Raw genomic sequence first — 19589 nt, 5'->3', positions numbered from 1 at the left:
TTGAATTGTTGTGTTTACTCCAAGCCAACAGTGTTGTAGTTCTGTTTAAGTTTTGCTGCCTGTTTTTAGAGTTTTGCAAAAGAAGTGCTGGGGCCTTGTGTGTAGGATCCTTACTAAAAGTCTATGTTTGCACAAAAGCCAAAAATGGCATACACCAAAAATTATGAAGACTTCTAAAACAAAGCAATGTTCCCTTTATAAATCACAGATCACCTGCAACATACAGTAAGCAAAAAATTTAACACACAAAATGGAGTTGTGCCTACCCAAAGAATAAATGTAAATGTTTAAGCAGGAAGTGAATGGAGCTCGCTGAGATTTTACTAAGAATGAGAGCTTAGCTGTGCTCTACTTAACAAATCCTCAAGTTCCTGAACCCTGAACATTGTTTACAGACAGCCAGCTTGTGGGTGTGGATTGTGGTTAATGCCACATTGAGTTTGCATGAATTTACACTTAAATGTTAGACACAGCTGTTAGCAGTGTCTACCTCCAGCTTTCTCTCATGTGATAATGAGAGAAACCGATTCACTCGCTGTTGTCTTGTTTGCTCCTCCGCTACAAGCTCAATGGAATCGATATGCACAGTAAGAGATCATTAGTGCTAATGATTTGTGCTGTTTAATTGTGGTTTGGGTGGATAGAATTTGGTCACCCGTTTTATAAGGTTCAGCGGTCAAACGGCAAGCCAGAGGGGAAAAGGTTTAACAGAAAAGCTCCTGTTAGTGTAAACCCCACCTTAAATCCAATACATTAATGACCTATCATATAATTAGACAATATGTTGCTTAAGTCAATGCTAAAGCCATGTGTCCAACAAAGCATGAAAGACTAAAAGGCTGCGTCCTACTTCCATACTTTATAGTAGACGAGGCGAGTAGTATGTCCGAATTCATAGTATTCGAAAACAATAAGCAAAAAGTATCCGGATGACCTTCTACTTCTGACAAGATCCCGAAGTGTGCATTCAATTGCTAGGAAATATGCGTTGGTGGACACGCCCCCTGACTTACTGAAAGCTTCCGATTCTTAACAAATAGCTGTTTTTGGATTTGTCATTTATGCAATCTGGCTTGAATTTATGCTTGCACTTTTTAATGTTTTTTGCAATGTTTTAACTGTAAAACTTCACGACCGGACAGCTGAATCATTTATGATGCCTGACATGCCCACTGCTTCAATATTCGCTGAAATGTGAACAACTAAATGGTTTCTGTTTACCACAAATCTCTCCTTCTGAGAGATGCCTGCAGTGCAGGAGATGAGCTGGGCTCTGTCCCTTGTCCTGCCACGAGATGAATAACTGTTTACACACCGGGCCAAACGAGGCCAGATTTACCAGCCCTGTCAACCCGCGAATGGAGGACGCGCACAGCAGCCCCGCCGGCCGGAATGAAATACGGCCGTGCCGTCGTGGGCAGCGTAAAGCCAGGCACTCCGACTTTTTTTAATTTGGATTGGCAAGCGAGCTGTCAGGGAACTCATATTTTAAACCCCCTTCATATTTGAGGGTCCTGGTCCTGCACTGAGTGGCTCTCAATCAAACCTGTCAGAGGGTTTTATTGAATAACAGGGAGAGGGAAGATGTGCCGCCTACCTAAACAACAATGTATTATGGGATACAGAGGTGCTGAATTGTTGGATATCAGAATAAAGCATCAAATGAAAATATTTCTTGTAATCATGAATGCTCAATAACAATATTCAGTGTTTTGCAAGTTAGCCCAGTCAGTCACAATGAGGAAGTAGCAGTAGTAGACCTTTCGAAGTGATTACGACAATAAGTTATTTTTTGGCGAAAATGACGATCGTTTTGCTAGATAAGACACTTATGCCTCGGTTGGGATCATTTACCAATACTTCCCTGGCTTTTAAAGAGGTTGTGGGAGAAAACACTAAAGTGGCAATTCAAATGGAATTTTAAAAAAAAACAACACAGAAAGTGTGAAACTCAAAATTATTTAAATGAAATAAATGTTTGGCAGAAGTTTTGTGAAGGACACAAACTAAGAAAAGTAAAAGCATTTTCATTGTGTAACAGGAAAAACAAGAATGAAGTATTTAAAATAAGTATTCAGAAAGGAATTCAGAGCATGAATTTACCCTGACTAAATACAGAAAGAAAGCATTCCTTTATAATAAAAACAAGCTTGGTGAATTCTTTCTTAGCTGACCATTATGATCCCAGAGTTCCCATTCACCAACGCTCATACAAATCTGTATGAATGTCTTTGTTGTGCTGAACACAAAAGAAGATATTTGTGAAATAAGGGTCAATTTTATTAAATTGATATTTAATTTCAACTATTTGAAAATCTTGGATCTGAGGGTGCAAAATTTGCCTCAAGTCCAAATGAATGCTCTAAAAATGGCTGGGTTATTTTTGACCCATAATAGGCAAATATTGGACAGAACACATGCTGGGATAAAAATGATCCAATGTTGGGTTGTTGTTATGCAACCATGGAGTATAATAACCCAGCGGTATGTTCTGTCCAATATTTACCCATTATGGGTAAAAAACCAACCCAGACATTTTTAGAGTTAATACATATTACTAAGGATCAGTAGGAAATTTACAAAATATCTTCATGGAACATGATCTTTACTTAATATCCTAATGATTTTTGGCATTTAAAAAATATCATTTTGACCCATACAATGAATTGTTGATAAAAATATATAGTTTTATGACACATTTGTAATCAAGCAGGAATTAGGGGCACCACTGATTTCTATGTACTATGAAAGTACTATGAAAAAATACTATAGAAAGTAAACGGTGCTCCAAAATTGTTTGTTTACAAACATTACTTAAAATATTTCCTTTGTGTTTAGCATTTGTGTACATTTTATAAAAGTTTGAGAGTGACTTCGATGTCTGAATTTTCATTTTTGGGTAAACTTTCCTTTAATACATACACTCACCTAAAGGATTATTAGAAACACCTGTTCAATTTCTCATATTGCAATTATTTAATCAACCAATCACATGGCAGTCCAATGCATTTAGGGGTGTGGTCCTGGTCAAGACAATCTCCTGAGCTCCAAACTAAATGTCAGAAAGGTGATTTAAGCCATTTCACAATCTGCTCAGTTACTGGGATTTTCACACACAACCATTTCTAGGGTTTACAAAGAATGGTGTGAAAAGGGAAAACATTTCAGTATGCAGCAGTCCTGTGGGTGAAATGCCTTGTTGATGATAGAGGTCAGAGGAGAATGGGCTGACGTTTTCAAGCTGATAGAAGAGCAACTTTGACTTAAATAACCACTCGTTACAAACGAGGTATGCAGCAAAGCATTTGTGAAGCCACAACACGCACAACCTTGAGGCGAATGGGCTACAACAGCAGAAGACCCAACCGAGTACCACTCATCTCCACTACAAATAGGAAAAAGAGGCTAGAATTTGCACGAGCTCACCAAAATTGGACACTTGAAGACTGGAAAAATGTTGCCTGGTCTGATGAGTCTCAATTTCTTGTTTTCTGTCAGAATTTGGCGTAAACAGAATGAGAACATGGATCCATCATGCCTTGTTACCACTGTGCAGGCTGCTGCTGCTGGTGGTGTAATGCTGTGGGGGATATTTTCTTGGCACACTTTAGGCACCTTGTGCAAATTGGGCATCGTAAATGCCACAGCCTACCTGAGCATTGTTTCTGACCATATCCAACCCTTTATGACCACCATGTACCCATCCTCTGTTGGCTACCTCCAGCAGGATAATGCACCATGTCACAAAGCTCGAATCATTTCAAATTGGTTTCTTAAACATGACAATGAGTTCACTGTACTAAAATGGCCCCCACAGTCACCAGATCTCAACCCAATAGAGCATCTTTGGCATGTGGTGGAATGGGAGCTTCATGCCCTGGATGTGCATCCCACAAATCTCCATCAACTGCAAGATGCTATCCTATCAATATGGGCCAACATTTCTAAAGAATGCTTTCAGCACCTTGTTGAATCAATGCCACGTAGAATAAAGGCAGTTCTGAAGGAGAAAGGGGCTGTGAGTGTAAACAAATCTATGTTATTTGAATCACACAGAGTTGCTGCCTATGTGGAGTGTTTCAAATCATACGTATGAGTTTCCATTTCAGTTATGATGCTTTAAAAAGAAGCTGACTTGTAGTAGACAGCAAGGCAGATCACTGGGGTTTGGATTAGTGCCGGTGTGGTACCAATATATGTAAGGAGGTGATTTGTTGACAGATTCTGAGTACCATGGGTGCCTTTTTGACTCCTGGTAGTAAATCAGTGCTTCTGTTTGCGCCACACCTCGTGTCTTCTCCATACATCATCTGAAGCACAGAGCAGATTTACCGTTCAGGGTCCCATCCAACTGCAATAAAAAGAGATCACAGATATTTAAGTAGTGTTGGTCCCTGAGCTGTTAAAGATCACATTAATGAAATATGTTTAACACCATCAATTTTTTTAAGCTGTTTATGCATTCATTGAATCTGACATATCACTGTTTGGATAATTTACTGTATGTATGAAAATCACATGGGGCGTTTAGCAAAAATTGAAGAACAAAGTGAAATATCACCCGTGAAACACAACATAAATAGCAGAAGGTTAGCACGTGGCCAAGTTTCTGAAAGTTAAATTATTATTAAATGACTGCATATCTTGCGATAATATATTCATACTCTGTTCACTGTTCAGGTTGGTTTTATAGAGTTTGAAATAAAGCCAGGAATTACATTTACATTACATCACATTTCGGCATTTAGCAGATGCTTTTATCCAAAGCGACTTTATCTTAAAGAGGCAATAATATGAGAAGCGCTAGATACCATGAATAGACTTTAAGTAGTATATAAATCAGTGTATAGATTGGTTGCAATTAAATGTTTAATTATTTTAATTAAAAATCTCTATTTAATAATTACATGGATTATTAATTATGATTAAAATGTTAGAAACATTACATAAAATACATCTTCTCTGGGTTAATGGGTTAAAATAACATATTATAGTGTTTATTCTTATAAAAAGAGACAACCGTTCATCATCCATTCATCTTAATTCTGTGCAGGGTGGATAGGAAAACAGTGTCATTGTAAAAGTATAAATAAAGTAGCATGACATTGTCCGTGTGTGTGTGTCTGTGTCTGTGTTCAGGACTTGCAGTGCAAGTGTTCATTACTCACCAGGATGGATTAAATATAAGATTGTCCTTCAAAAACAACAACCTTTCTTTGTGCAAGCAGCTTATTACGATGTACAGTAAACGCAATGCACACAGTCAGCTCTCTCAAACATAAACCTGAACATTAGAATGACGCAATCGATCACAAGAGCCAACAACGCTTCACGCCGAAAGCTGACATTTGAAAACTAAGGCAGCTGACTTGTTGCCTCGCTGCCTCACGAGGGCAATGACTTCGACGGCATAAAGGCAGCTCTGGGAAATGCATTCGGACAGCTTTTATAGGCAGCGTAATAGAATTCTGTTTTGAAATATGTGATAACCCATATTTGAAACTACAATACTAATTTCTAGCAGAAAATGCAAAAATACGGTCTAGCCTACGAGGGGAGTTGCGTCACTTGCTGTTCCCTCCCACTATGCTTGTCAGAGCGACACAACAGTTGAGACCTATCAGACTTTTAAAAATAAATATGAAGGCAGTTTTTTTTAATATAACATATTGAGGAAGATTAAACTATCCAACAGTATGTAAAATTCACAAACCTTAGAAATATACAAAAGCAAAAGACAAAACGCACAATATTGCAGCAATAATAATCAAATCACTAAAACATCATTTATAATAGTAAAACAGTCAAGGACCTTTAATTTGCAAAATATACACTTTTATTTAACTACAGGTTTGAATGTTTATTTTTAAAATACCCAGACGTCACAGACATGCATTGAATCTGGGATAGCCAAGGCTGTGAAGGATACATCTATGGATCTCTAGTTTCAGGGGGAACAAGGCCACATTTGGAGGCTTGTATGTGAAGGAGCCTTTGAATTGGGGCAGTCTTTGTCGTGGCCCGGTGATGTCATTTACCTTCAAATACGGCCTTGGAAGGCCACAGGCCCTCAATTGGGATGCACCCAATGAAGGTATCTCAGGAGACAGAAAGTAAACCAAACATTGGATTCGGATGTGCCTTGATGCCTTCAAATGCCTCCGAAGGCAGTATTTTAGAGATTTCGGACACAGCGATAATGATCCAAATGGGCCACAAGACACAAGACGGCACATGCTATTGCACATTCAAAGATGATGTACAGTATCACTTCTTCTGGCGACACTGGATCTGAACTTTACATATTATTTTTGCACATTTTTTTCATATAAATCCATCCACTGTTTTGTATATGCTCGCGGTTTGCTCAAAATTTCTGAATAATGTAATGTGTAATATAAATACAATCATATTATATCGCAAATCATATCCCAATAATACATCTCATCATTGTAATATTAAAATGATACTCCAATCAGCCCTTCCAGAAAAACTGTGAGTTTTTTTGTGATTGTTGCGGGCAAAAATCCTTGATTTTGCGGCACGTTTTCTTAAAAAATGCGATGGACTATGCAGGATATTTATGCAATTTTATGCGATGAAATTGCGTGAACTTGCAAAAACTGCGTGAACTCGCAAAAACTGCGTAAACTCGCAAAAACTGTTTGCAGCTTTTTCTTGATGTTCACGTCGCGTAATTACGTCACTTCCCAACATTCCCATGACAACAGGGGACATGGCTGCGCATGTGTGAAGTAAATGCAAAATTGTTCAACTTTCTGCTAAGATATATATGACTTTTTGCTACGAAATTGCGGGGATTAGGGTTAGGTTAGGTTAATGAAATCATGCAAGCCCTGCATATTTTGAGAGCAGAAATCTGCAATTTATGCGGCGAAAGTGCGGCGTATTTAAAAAATGCGTAAATATGCTGACTTTGGCTGATTATGCATTGAATCATGCGACCGCATAATCACGTTTTTCTGGAGGGACTGCCCAAAACATAATTTCATAACCTGAATATTAAAGGAACAGTATGTAGGATTGTGGCCAAAACTGGTATTGCAACAATAAAACTTGTGGCTAAAACTGGTACTGCAATCACACAGATGGTGGCCAATACACAACATGACAACATAAACATCAGTTGAGGGCTGCAACTCCACTTTTTAAATGACAATATCCTGGCCAGACCACTGTTGTCAGTGATATAAGTATTTGAAATGAAAATGATTTCTAGTGACATATCAAGGCAATTTTATGATTAATTGATATACATTTCTTACATACCGTTCCTTTAAGTTTCGCTGCATCTTTCGAGAATGGAAAAACAACCTAAACAATCGTATAGGTTGTAGTCTAGGCTGAAGTCACATTTTTAAGTATACTTGACAAACATGTCGCACTTTCACTTTCTGTGCTAAAGGATCTCCTTAACAACTAAGTGATATGCAGCACGTGTTGCTGCTTAGTGCTCGGGCAAATTTGTTAAGTGCAGACGTTACATTAGCAATCCAAACAGGAGACAAACAAGTGAGTTTATTCAGATTATAGACCTCTCTTTCCTCTCTCCCTATAGACACACGCCCACAAAACCTGAATAACAAGGCAAAACAACGGACGGGAGAAGAGTCATTACTATTTCATAGTGTGGCTAGTAAAACAAGGATGCACCATTCCCGCCCAACTGAGATTAATGGTTGACAAGGGCCTTTGTTACCAATGCGAGAAAAGAGAGAACCAGAGAGAGAAGGTATTGAAAGAGAGAGAGAGTAGATGGGTGAAGAAGTCAATGTGCTTTGGCACCATGCCCTTCACCTCCGTGTCTCCTTGTGTAGGTCGAATGAGTGACATTAGAGATGTGATACTCTTAGATTGTCCTCATCTCCTCATTTAGCTCTCGCTTTGGCGAGCAGAGTGTCTACAGAGCTATAATAAGACTCAGTTATATGTGTGTCCTGACGGCTGTAAGACAATGTTTCATTAAAACACTGAAGGTGATTTAGCTGATAGTAATCAGTGTGGCCTTGAATTTTCCTATTTTGTGGTTTTATAGAGCAGGTGATGTTTAACTGCTGGGTTGTGATCCAAACCTCACAGGATTCGGGTCTATTTTCAATATTATTTATTAGAATATTATTAAATCAGGGTTCCCACACCTTAGTTAACTTCAAATTCAAGGACCTTTCAAGGCTTTTCAGGTCCAATAACCTCAAATTCAAGGACTTAATGTGGGGACACATTTCAAGTGAGAGCAAGGTTACATCGTGTTACCTTTTAAGATACATTGTTACAGTTCCCTTTCGAGGGAACTCACGCTGCGTCACTGCGGTGACACTTTGGGGACACCTTCAGGGGTAAGAGCGTCTGAATGTGTATATCAAATTCAACCAATAGTGAGGCTTAATGAGAAAGACACAGTGACGCGGGAGCCAGGAAGTATATCGCTACATGAAATATTGCCAAAGACGGCATTACAGGGACGCAGGAAGTATGGCAAGGGAGACGCAGCGCCTTGTTCCCTTCTCAGGGAACAACAGTCACGTTTTCATGTCAAAAACAACTATGCAAAAATGCATTTTGGTATGAATCAACATTCGCATACAGAAGATATAAGCATTTAAAACGAACAGTTTAGCAGGTGTGCTTTATAAAAAGTTAGAATTTGTATGATATTATCCTACACTACACAGGGAATTATATGGATTTTTTTCAAGAAAAATTATTGCATAAAATAGATTCAAGCACTTTCAATGACCTGTATCTATGTATATTTTCAAAAACTTCTCAGGGCCTTGAATTTTTCCCCCAGATTCACAAACTTCAAAGGATTTCAAGGACCCGTAGAACCCTGTTAAATTTCTGTGTTTGACAAAAGATATTTGTGTTTACTTCAGCATGGTGAACCATTTTGGTGCTGAAAAATAAACTGTGTCAATGCTTTACAAATGTTGGACCACAGACAAGGCTTAGCTAAACTAGTTAAATTAAAATGTTTAAGCATCTGTTGTAAACATGCCTTAAGAAAAATGTTAAACAAATCAATGGCACTGGTGTATTTTAAGAAGTGGCAGTCCAAGTTATTTTCAGTTGACACAGCTCAAATCTATGACTAACCTTAAGCCTTGTCTGTAAAACCAGTGGTAGAAGTACTTTTTATGCAGCAAACATTTCTATACAGTCCCCGTTGTGACTTAAATTCCAGTCTGTTTAAGCTAATCTCTTGGCATTACCAAATAGCACAGCGTTCCTTTGCCCTTGTGTGACAAGAACTGCAACAGCATGCGAGCTGCGGGGTACATACTTAGCCACATGTGCTGCTTCAGTCAACTCTTAACAGCGCTTTATTTATGCAGGTAATAAAAAGGGCATTAAATAAAAGCAGGGAGCTACACGTGCCTCTTTTGCCACGCCGCTGTGATGCACCGATGTCAATAATTCACTGTGACGGGCATGCAAAGGCAATACAGAACAACGCCCTTTCAAAACAACGGCATTCATCAACCTGCTCTGTTCATGTTCAATCATTCTTGTAAGGTTTAATGCATTCGGCAGAGTCAGCTTGTTTATGCGTATTGCACGCTTCTTAAAGAAATTGTAAGTTGACTCTGTGCGTAGGCACTTGGATTGATGGTATTTATCTATTTTTACATGGATCATAAAGGATCCAATGCAGCAAAAGCAGAGGATTCTGAAGGTGGCCAATATATCTTGGTCACGATAGCACAATGTGGTTGCTTTTACTGGAAATTCAATGAATAACTAAAAAGTTACTAAATTAAATAACCACATTGTCGTATTTCTTTTGGGAATAACTAATGAATTCAGATACACACTATACAGATCAAATTAATTTCATTTCAATTTCATTTAATTTCAACTCGATGATCTCGTGTCTGCACAAAATCACAGTGCGCCCGAAAACTAATATGCAACATTTGGCTGCTTCGCATTTTGAACCCCAGGTAAATATTTTGAATGAAAATACAGAACGTTTTACTCTAAATATATACTAAATTAAAGCGAGAATAATTTTAAGCATAACTGTACATTCACACCGCCATCATTTTTCATGAATATTATTTTGATTTCATTTGGGTAGTGGGTTGTTTATGGACGGACCAACACAATGTAATGTACATTACATATTTTATCGAGGGGACTTATTCGAATGAATTCGGACGACTCATTAACTATGACCAATTTTTTTACGATTTGCCCTCTGACATTAGGTTAAAGGGATACTCCAGCCAAATATCCAAATTACCCCATGATTTACTCATCCTCAAGCAATCCGAGATATACATGTTCATGATCCTTTAGACGATGGGTTAATAAAAGTCTTTTATGGGTAATTGATGGGTTTGTGTAGGAAAAATATCCATTATTTCAAAAATTATAAACTGTAATAACTAGCTTCCGGTAGCTGCGCAATCTTGGTCTCACATGATTTACTAGAGATTTATAGCATAGTTAGTGTTCGTGGCCATGGATATTTTGCACAATGACTTGCATGAGTTCAACATGGTGTTGTTACCGGAAACGTAAAATTACATAAATAATCTGTTTTTTTGTATTACGGAAAATTTCTGTAATTTATTGTGCCCATTATTTTACGGTATTTTACAGAAATTAACTGTTTTTAAAGGATTTTTTACAGTGTAGTTATTATTAAGGGTGTCACGATTTCGATTTTAAATCAAAATCGATCGAAATTAAGTCACAGCTTCGAACTTCAAATTAAAAAATGGGATCGTCGATGCTGCCACGCCCCCATTTCACGTCCGGTCGGCTTGCCAAGCGAGGAAAAAAACTCTCAGAGATGCCTTTAGAAACATCTGTCCAGCGGAACGCGATCATATTTTAAACACTAGGGATGCTACAACTTCTTGAAATGCATATCATAAACAGGATTACCAGTGATCTGACTTTGGACAGAGTGCAGCTCTCTGCACGTGCGCGATAGTGAGGGAGGCGCAAAGATGCAGCGGGTTAACTTATATTTTAAACAAAAGGATAGTTTGCCTCAGCTTGCATGAAACGCATAAAACTGAACAAATACATAAGGATTACTACTTTAGTTTATGTTCAGACTTCGGACAGATGCGAGCACGTGCACGTGAGACAGAGAGAAGCGCAGCTGCTTACTATGCTGGATTTATTTCAGATGCTAGGAGTCCAAGACACGCGCATTAAGTCCATGTTAGAGATGCGCGGATGGACTATTATTTCATCCGCAACCGCATAACAAAACTCATCATCCGTCCACCATCCATGCGCACCACCGTTTCTGACCAGTTTTCAAAACTGCACCCGCCCGCCATCCGCTGACTGGGCGATGCAAGGCGCTGCTGATGACAGCCGCGAGACTAGAAAGCTCTAGAATATCAGCAGTGAACTCCGTCTCCGATCGGCGCACAGGGACAAAAATAAATAAATAAATAGCCTCAATTAAACGCACGAATTACATAGCCTGCACTGGTGTCATCCTGATTTACCACGTTGTAAAACTTATTCCACGCAACCCTTTCTGACATTCTATTTCCTTTGTTTTTAATTCTCATTTTTTGAGTTTGCCACGTTCCTTCTTCGCCAGCGTTGATAAAAGCTGTGTCAAAATGCGTCCTCATTTCTCCGCGCTGTTAATGATAGAACGAATGTATCCTTAACAGCCGAGGATATCCCAAACAATTAAAAGTTTTATTAAATAAAAGTGTGTATTTATTAGAAAACTTTTTCTTGTCACTGTTTTAGTATTATAAGTTATGTTTTGTGTTAATATTATTCTGTTTATGTTGCGTATATTTCTAGGTTGATTATTTGATATGCTGTTGAATACATTATCTACATCAATGTGTCATATGTTCTAAAATAAATTAATATTTTTCTGATTACATATTTATTTTAATAAGTCAGAAATGTCTCCGCTGTTTTCTGGTGACAGGCGCGGTGGGTGCTACTGGGGGCGTGTGCAGCAGGTGACGCAAATTTTGGGTCCTCAGAAGGCTAGACCGTCTCATTTCAGTTCTTTTCTTGAACTTCTGAGGCTGCCACTATGAAAGACAGAGATGTCGCATGCTTAGAAGGACAGAGCTAATAACTAGCAGTCGATCCGGCACCCACCCGAATTTAATTAAAATATTATTTTTCGTCACGTCATCCGCCCGATCCATGTAACTGCCAACCGCGCATAGTCCATGTGCGTGCAAGAAGGAATCCTCTCTCTACAAGCTCTCGCGTTAAGTGAAGGTCACAAACCCCCATGCGAGTTGTGCAATGTGCATGTTAATGTTAAAGTATTATAACGATAATAATAAATAATGGCATATAATTTTTGTCTAAATTATATGCCATATAAAAAATATGTAAAAATCGGAAATCGGATTGAATCGTGACCTTAGAATCGAAAATATAATCGAATCGAGGATTTGGAGAATCGTGACACCCCTAGTTATTATACTTCATAAAGTTTAAAATATAGATATTTTTGGTACAATATTGCATCGATTACCCGCAAATGACCTTTATTAAACCCTTGGAGCCGTAAGGATTACTTCTGTGAAGGATGGATGCACTTTTTTGGGCTTCAAAGTCAGTTGTTCCCTGATCCCTGTGTTCTTCCATTATAAGCTTGGAAAAGCAATGGCATTCACTAAAATAACTCCAAATGTGTCTGAAAGACAATGGACATGTTTATCTCGGATTGCTTGAGGGTGAGTAAATCATGAAGTAATTTTGATAATTAGCTGGAGTATCACTTTAAGGTGGGGTTAGGGGTGAGGTATTATTATTATATATTTTTTAATAATAATTGTATATTTTTTAGGGATGCACGATATATCGGCCGACATATAGTTATCGGCCGATAACTGCTTATTTTTAATATTATTGGTTATCGGTCTGATAGCAAAATTAGGCCGATATATGAAAGCCGATAAATTATGGATTATTTTGGTTTGTTCAACCACTTCACTTGCTCATTGCTGGCCATGTGGAGTTTTGATTGGTCCTTTCTGTGACATAGCACGAAGATGACACGTGTTGCGGGCTTAAGAAGAGTATGCTAGTCTAGCGCAAAGACAAGATGTCCGCGGTCTGCGAGTTTTTCATTGTGAAAATAATATGAATATTTATGGGCTTACAGATATCGGTTATCGCCCCCCAAATTTAAAGAGTTATCGGTTATCGGTATCGGCCAAAATTTCCATATCGATGCATCCCTAATATTTTTGTATGATTCACTTTTTATAAATTCATATGAATTGGCCAACTCGTAAAATACATAAAAATGCACGTGGGTCAGGTTGGATGGACAAAGATGTGAACAGATTGTGTGAAGCGCTGCATGTGCACCGTCAGAGCTAACGGCGCTGAGGCACTGGAATGCTTTTAATGTGGAGCAATTGCTTTGAATGAAAAAACATGACCTTTTTATATAAAACTTAGACCTACCATTGTTAAAGATGTGACAATACAGAAACAGACGTATTTAAAGCAAATAAATGAAACATAAACTGACACAAAAGCATATTTCCATAAATCAAAATGTGAAAGAAAGTCTAACGAACTGCAAATGCTTACATAAAGTTTTTATGTACATGCTTCAGCCTTGAATTATGAAAGAAACTCCAAAAGGATAAAAAAAATATGCTTTTGCCGTTATCTGGTAGCATTTTACAATAAAGTTACCAACCCTTACTTTAGTGGGCAGTCGTGGCCTAATGGTTAGAGAGACGGAAAGTAAGGCATCTTTCTCCGAATTGCTCACTGGGATGGGTTAAATATGCTACCATTTCGACAGTCACATCCCTTTCATTAGTGAATGCATTAGGTTGAATTAGCAATGAGCAATATTTGTCTACAGTATTTATTAATGATTCATTTTCAGAATCTGTTAGGTGTCACCTATGGCCAAGATTAATAATCGATATGTAGAGGTTCCCATGCAAAATTAGTGATCTACTATGGGTGCTGGGAAGTGATACCCAGTTAGGATAAGATGTCTTAGGTGTGCTATTGTACAACCAGGAACAGTGACCAGTCAATATCCAGGACCAGAACGATCCGTTGTATAATCAGATATATTTATGAGATCTGTCACTCATTCTATCCACCTTGCCACAGACTTCCATGTTTCTCACCTTGGGGTCATTGTAAAGTTTTGAAAACCCTCTCCATCATCATGCTTTCAAACCTCAGTCTCTCACATGATGGAGTAACACTCAGCCTCATCCATAACCATTTACTGGCGTGTTCGACGCACGGCTGTCAACCCGAGGCATGTGGTGATTAGCGACTGACCGTGTGGTGTTATTATAGCCAGAGGCTTTAGTTTAAAGGACATGATCTGACAATTTAAAAGGAAAGATAATGAACAAGACCAGCCTTGGTGGTCTGAATAAGGCGTTGGGAAAGGTTAACAGCCTGGCTGGCTGGGTCCGACCAGGTTTGCTTGCTTTTTCGTTGTAGAGACGGAAATGTCAGAGGATGAAGGGGAAAGGGGTCTTGATGACCTAGAGATCCGTGTGACGTTTCCACAGATCCTCCAAAAGATGCTCATTAACCTCAGAGACTGGGCTGGTGTGACATTTCACAGCGCGCTTGTTAATTTTGTGTGCCACACTTGCAATTCATAGCACATAATTAAATGCAAACAGTGTTGATGACACAGTGGAGGATAGTAAACTGTGATGCATTCTTTAATAAAATCATGTGAGCCATCTGATGCATTCCAGCATTGAGGAATTCAATGAAATAAGATGCTCATCATCAGATTCAAAGTTTCCAAACTGCTATATTTCTTTTATTTACCTGCTTATGATTTTTTAATAGTGGAGAGCAGTCGATAAATCATCTGAGCCGATTTCATACATACAAGTATCATGTTCCTCTTGGCCATGAAACAACACGGTTGAATATTGATTACGAGAGCCCTTTTGAGTAGTACCATGGCGTGGATTTCAGCGAGCTCTCGGGAGACACGTCGTGTATAATCCATGGCCTTGTCCTGAATGATTTATTAACAATAATTTTTTGCTGGAACCAATTTGTTTCATTAGGCACCTTTGTTTATTTATTGAGCAGCGGCGACAAAGTTAAAAATTAATAGGCAAATAATTGCCTACAAAGCACACCTTCATACAGCCTCGCTGGTGAAATATTGCTTTGCGAGAGATCCAAAATGACCCCCAGCGCTTTGAGAGTAGTGTACCCGGCAGCATGAGCCTTTATTAAAAACCCTTTTCTGGGTTAATGGGTTATAATGTATAATGCCTGACACTGACTAGTGGGCCATTACTAGCAATGACTGTCTGATATTTGCAATAAAGATTTGAGAAGCTAATAATATACGCGAGCAGAACTTCGGATAAAATTTCTTGCCTTCAGAGCAACTTTATATTGAAACTCCCTCAATCCACTTTACAATCGTTTCACTGAACACAGTGGAGTATTTATATAAAATGCAATAAAAATGCTAATAAAAAGAACTGACAAACAAACGGACCAAAAATATTCTCTTTTGAGTTACTGCAAAGGGACATTATTTAGGAAAGTTTCATCTGTTTTATTAATTCCTCTTAGGGAGAATTAATTTTCTGATAAAAAATAACTAGATTTGCATTTTCTGAATGAGACATCAGTGTGTGTGAAAGCCTAGAGAATTGTGTTAGTTAAAAGTCTTAGGTAGAACTGCAAACGTAAATACACATAGATGGAGAAAGAGAAAGCTGGAGAGAGATAACATGCTATATATTTTTAAAATTAAAGGTTTCAAAATGTTCCTTGTGAAAGAAATAGTTCTTTAAAAAACCTTAAAGGAATATTCCATTTTCTTAAAAGAAAAATCCAGATAATTTACTCACCACCATGTCATCCAAAATGTTGATGTCTTTCTTTGTTCAGTCCAGAAGAAATTAAGTTTTTTGAAGAAAACATTGCAGAATTTTTCCAACTCCAATGGACTTTAATAGAACCCAACATTCAATACTTAACTTTTTTTAATGTTTTATTAACATTTAATAAAAAAATATATACTTTTAAACCACAACTTTTCGTCTAGGTCCGGTCCAGCTCGACCTAACGTAAATGCGTAGTGACGTAGGGAGGTCACGTGTTACATATATAAAACGCACATTTGCGGACCATTTTAAACAATAAACTGCCACAAAGACATTAATTAGTATCAGTTGACATACAACAACGTAGGAATGGTCCTCTTTCAAGACGCTTGTAAACACTGGGGCGGAGTTTCGCGTTCGTCCTCTGTGACCTCTTGACGTCATGACGTATTGCGGTGACGTATGGGGTCAGCTGGCGCATCACGACCGGATCTACACGACGAGAAGTTGTGCTTTAAAAGTGTATATTTGTTATTTTTATTGACAAAAATGACAATCGTTTCGCTAGATAACTGTTAAGTGTTGAGTTAAGTATTAAATGTTGGGTTCTATTAAAGTCCATTAAAATTAGAAAAATTCTGCAATGTTTTCTTCAAAAACCATAATTTCTTCTCGACTGAACAAAGAAAGACATCAACATTTTGGATGACATGGTGGTGAGTAAATTATCTGGATTTTTCTTTTAAGAAAATGGACTAATCCTTTAAGGGATAGTTAAAGGCAGGGTGCATGATTAAAAAAAAAACACTTTGGAAGAGGGAGTCGGGCCGAGTACCAAAACACACTTGTAGCAGTAAGAAACGTGTCTACTAACCTTCATCGTTGGTTTGCATATGTGTGGGGCGGGTCTATCGAAAGAAGGTCAGACAAACACTATCTGAGTTGTATTGGAAAATGTCCTGGCTCTTCCAAGCTTTTAAGGAATACCGTATTTTCTGGACTATAAGTCGCACTTTTTTCATAGTTTGTCGGGTCCTGGAACTTAAGTTCAGGTGCGACTTATATGTCAAAATTATTTCATAAGAACGAAGAGAAACCACAACCGTCTACAGCCGAGAGAGTCTGCTCTATGCTGCTCCTATATTTATGTAATTCAATAAATTCAGTGATGTGGAATGACTTCAGGACCTTTTTCAACTTGATTTGGCTTGTTGTGTAAATTTAACCTATTCAGCCCCTCAGGTATCTTCTGTATGCTATTATGTATCATGTAAATAACTGTTTATGTTACGTTAACGTGTACGGACACCTATTCAGCCTGCAGTTCTGTGTTATTGTTTAGTTGAATAATTGCCTTTCCAGACTAAATATCTGTTCTTCGGCTTGGATTTTGTGAAATCATTTTCTAAATAAATGCGACGTATAGTCCAGTGCGACTTATATATGTTTTTTCCTCTTTAAAACGCATTTTTGACTGATGCGACTCATGTGACTTATACTCTCGAGCGACTTATAGAAAATATGATCATTGACAACAGGCCATTGAATTATTCAAAAATAATGCACATCCAAGGTGGTAATGCGGCACGACACGAAGCTAACGCATATCCGTGGAACATTTCTTAACCAATCAGAATAAAGCATTCAACAGCCCCATAGTATAAAATGGTAGTAAATAGTGCTATGGATTTTGAAGCCGAAAAAAGTCCATTCATAATTCACAGAATCCACATGACTCCATTGGGTAAATAAAGGCCTTCTGAGGGTAATTGATGCGATTTTGTCATAAAAATATCCATATTTAAAACTATAAAGTATAATAGCTTCCGGTAACCAGGGTGTAAACGTCTGAAAGCTAATAGTCATGTACATCTTGGATGGATTGAGGTCTATATTGAGTACCAAAAATAGTTCTTCTATGCCATTACTGCAAAGAACCCTTTTAGAACCTTAATTTTTAAAAATACAAAAATGTGAGAAAGAACACCAATCACAATTCAATATGCAAATGAGGGTAAAAAAGGTGACCAACTACAATTTAGTATTAAGCAATATAAAAATTATGATGTCATTGCCCTTAGATTTCAAATTTCGAAAATCCTTAAAATTAAGATTCAAAATCATCAGTAACACATTACAATAAGATTCATTAGTTAACATTAGTTAAGGTATTAACTAGCATTAACAAACTATGAGCAATACATTTGTTACACTGAAAATAATGATTCATTGAATTTAATCAATTTTTTTAAGGTAAGTGGTTGCAATCAATTTATTTAAGCTACATTTACACAAAAATTTTTATTTTACTTTACTTTACTAATCTTTTTTGTTTAAATGTAGCTTAAATAAATTGATTGCAACCACTTACCTTAAAACAATTTATTAAATTCAATGAATCATTTTTTTCAGTGTACAGTATTTATTTATCCTTGTTAATGTTAGTTAATAGAAAATAAAAAATGTAATTGTTTGTTCATGTTATTTCACAGTGCATTATCTAAAGTTAACAAGATTTTAATAAAGTAGTAATTGTTGAAATTAACATTAAGAAAGATTAATAAATGCTGTATAAGTGCAGTTTTATTAGTTCATGTTAACTAATGTTGTTAACTAATGTTAACTAATGAACATTATTGTCAAGTGTTAAAAGTTTAAAATGTATAAAAACAAAGTCACTTTGTTAATTTGGTCCAAGAAGAACCAAATATAAAGTACAATATAAAAATCAATATACAGTGCTCACCTTGCAACCAATGTAAAAAATAAAACAGAGCAAACAAACAAACACAAAATCTGGTTTGCATTATTCATGCAATAAAATCCAGCACTGAGAAAGTATTCTCTAAATACAATATAAATGATCTCAAATAAAATAATAATACAATTTTTTTAGACTGTAACAAAAATTATTATTTATTAACATTAGTTTAATGATGAATTACTGTACCTACAGATCTTCCTAGGAGAATTGATGCTCTTTTAAACTTTTTCACAGCTCTATTACAGGCAGCTCTAGAGGAGAGGGATGAAAGAAGAGATTATACGCCTCCTCCCTTAACAGTGCCTCTAAAAGATATTCAAATACAGTCTTTGAAAGTGCAGCTGACCTTTAAGGATTTTGGATCAGCTCAGCTGCTCAGAGGTCTCTCTTGTGTCGCCTGTGCACTTTGTATTAGACACCTTTGGCTCAATGCCCAGCTATGAACTCCTGTACTAGAAAGAGAAGGAAGCGTTTTATTATTAAATTACTGTTTGATGACCTCTTTATTGTTGTCTATATCACCACACAGTATTCAGACAAATGTACAGTATACAGAGACCTTAAGACTGAGACGACATTGAAAATCTGAACTTTTCATGCAGACATCAAACAGAAATTTTGGGGATTTTGATTGTTTGACATGAACTCTGCACTTTAGATCTCTACAAAAATGACACTGAGCGTGTTCAAATCTTTCGGATAAAAGGTCAGATTTCCTTGCTTTCACTGTGGCGCACAAGATGCTCTCTGCAGGAACATTCACTGATCAGGCTGAGATAAAATCAGTCATCAGGTTGCACAAACTTTATTTACTGTCATAAAAGGAAAAGATAATACATGAAATTCAGATGTAAAAGTGCATGTTTTTTTTTTTTTTTTTGTAAATGAGCAGACATTTATCAGACTCTTATACACTGAAAAAAAGGATACATTGAATTTAATCAATTTTTAAGGTAAGTGGTTGCAATCAATTTATTTAAGCTACA

General features: G+C 37.2%; 1 long non-coding RNA gene across 1 annotated transcript; it reads right to left on the bottom strand.

Annotated features, from left to right (window-relative positions):
* Window positions 1-3731: 3731 nt before the first annotated feature.
* Window positions 3732-19057, bottom strand: LOC129421427 (uncharacterized). Its single transcript, XR_008637097.2, has 3 exons — window positions 18950-19057; window positions 18790-18854; window positions 3732-4351 (listed from the first exon to the last, which is right to left on the bottom strand). It is a non-coding gene; the product is annotated as an uncharacterized lncRNA (long non-coding RNA).
* Window positions 19058-19589: the final 532 nt, after the last annotated feature.

This window comes from Misgurnus anguillicaudatus, chromosome 4, assembly GCF_027580225.2.
Source record: "Misgurnus anguillicaudatus chromosome 4, ASM2758022v2, whole genome shotgun sequence".
NCBI classification, from domain to species: Eukaryota; Metazoa; Chordata; class Actinopteri; order Cypriniformes; family Cobitidae; genus Misgurnus; species Misgurnus anguillicaudatus.
Note: the sequence above shows the minus strand (reverse complement) of the source record. Positions and strands in the feature narration are given on the sequence as shown.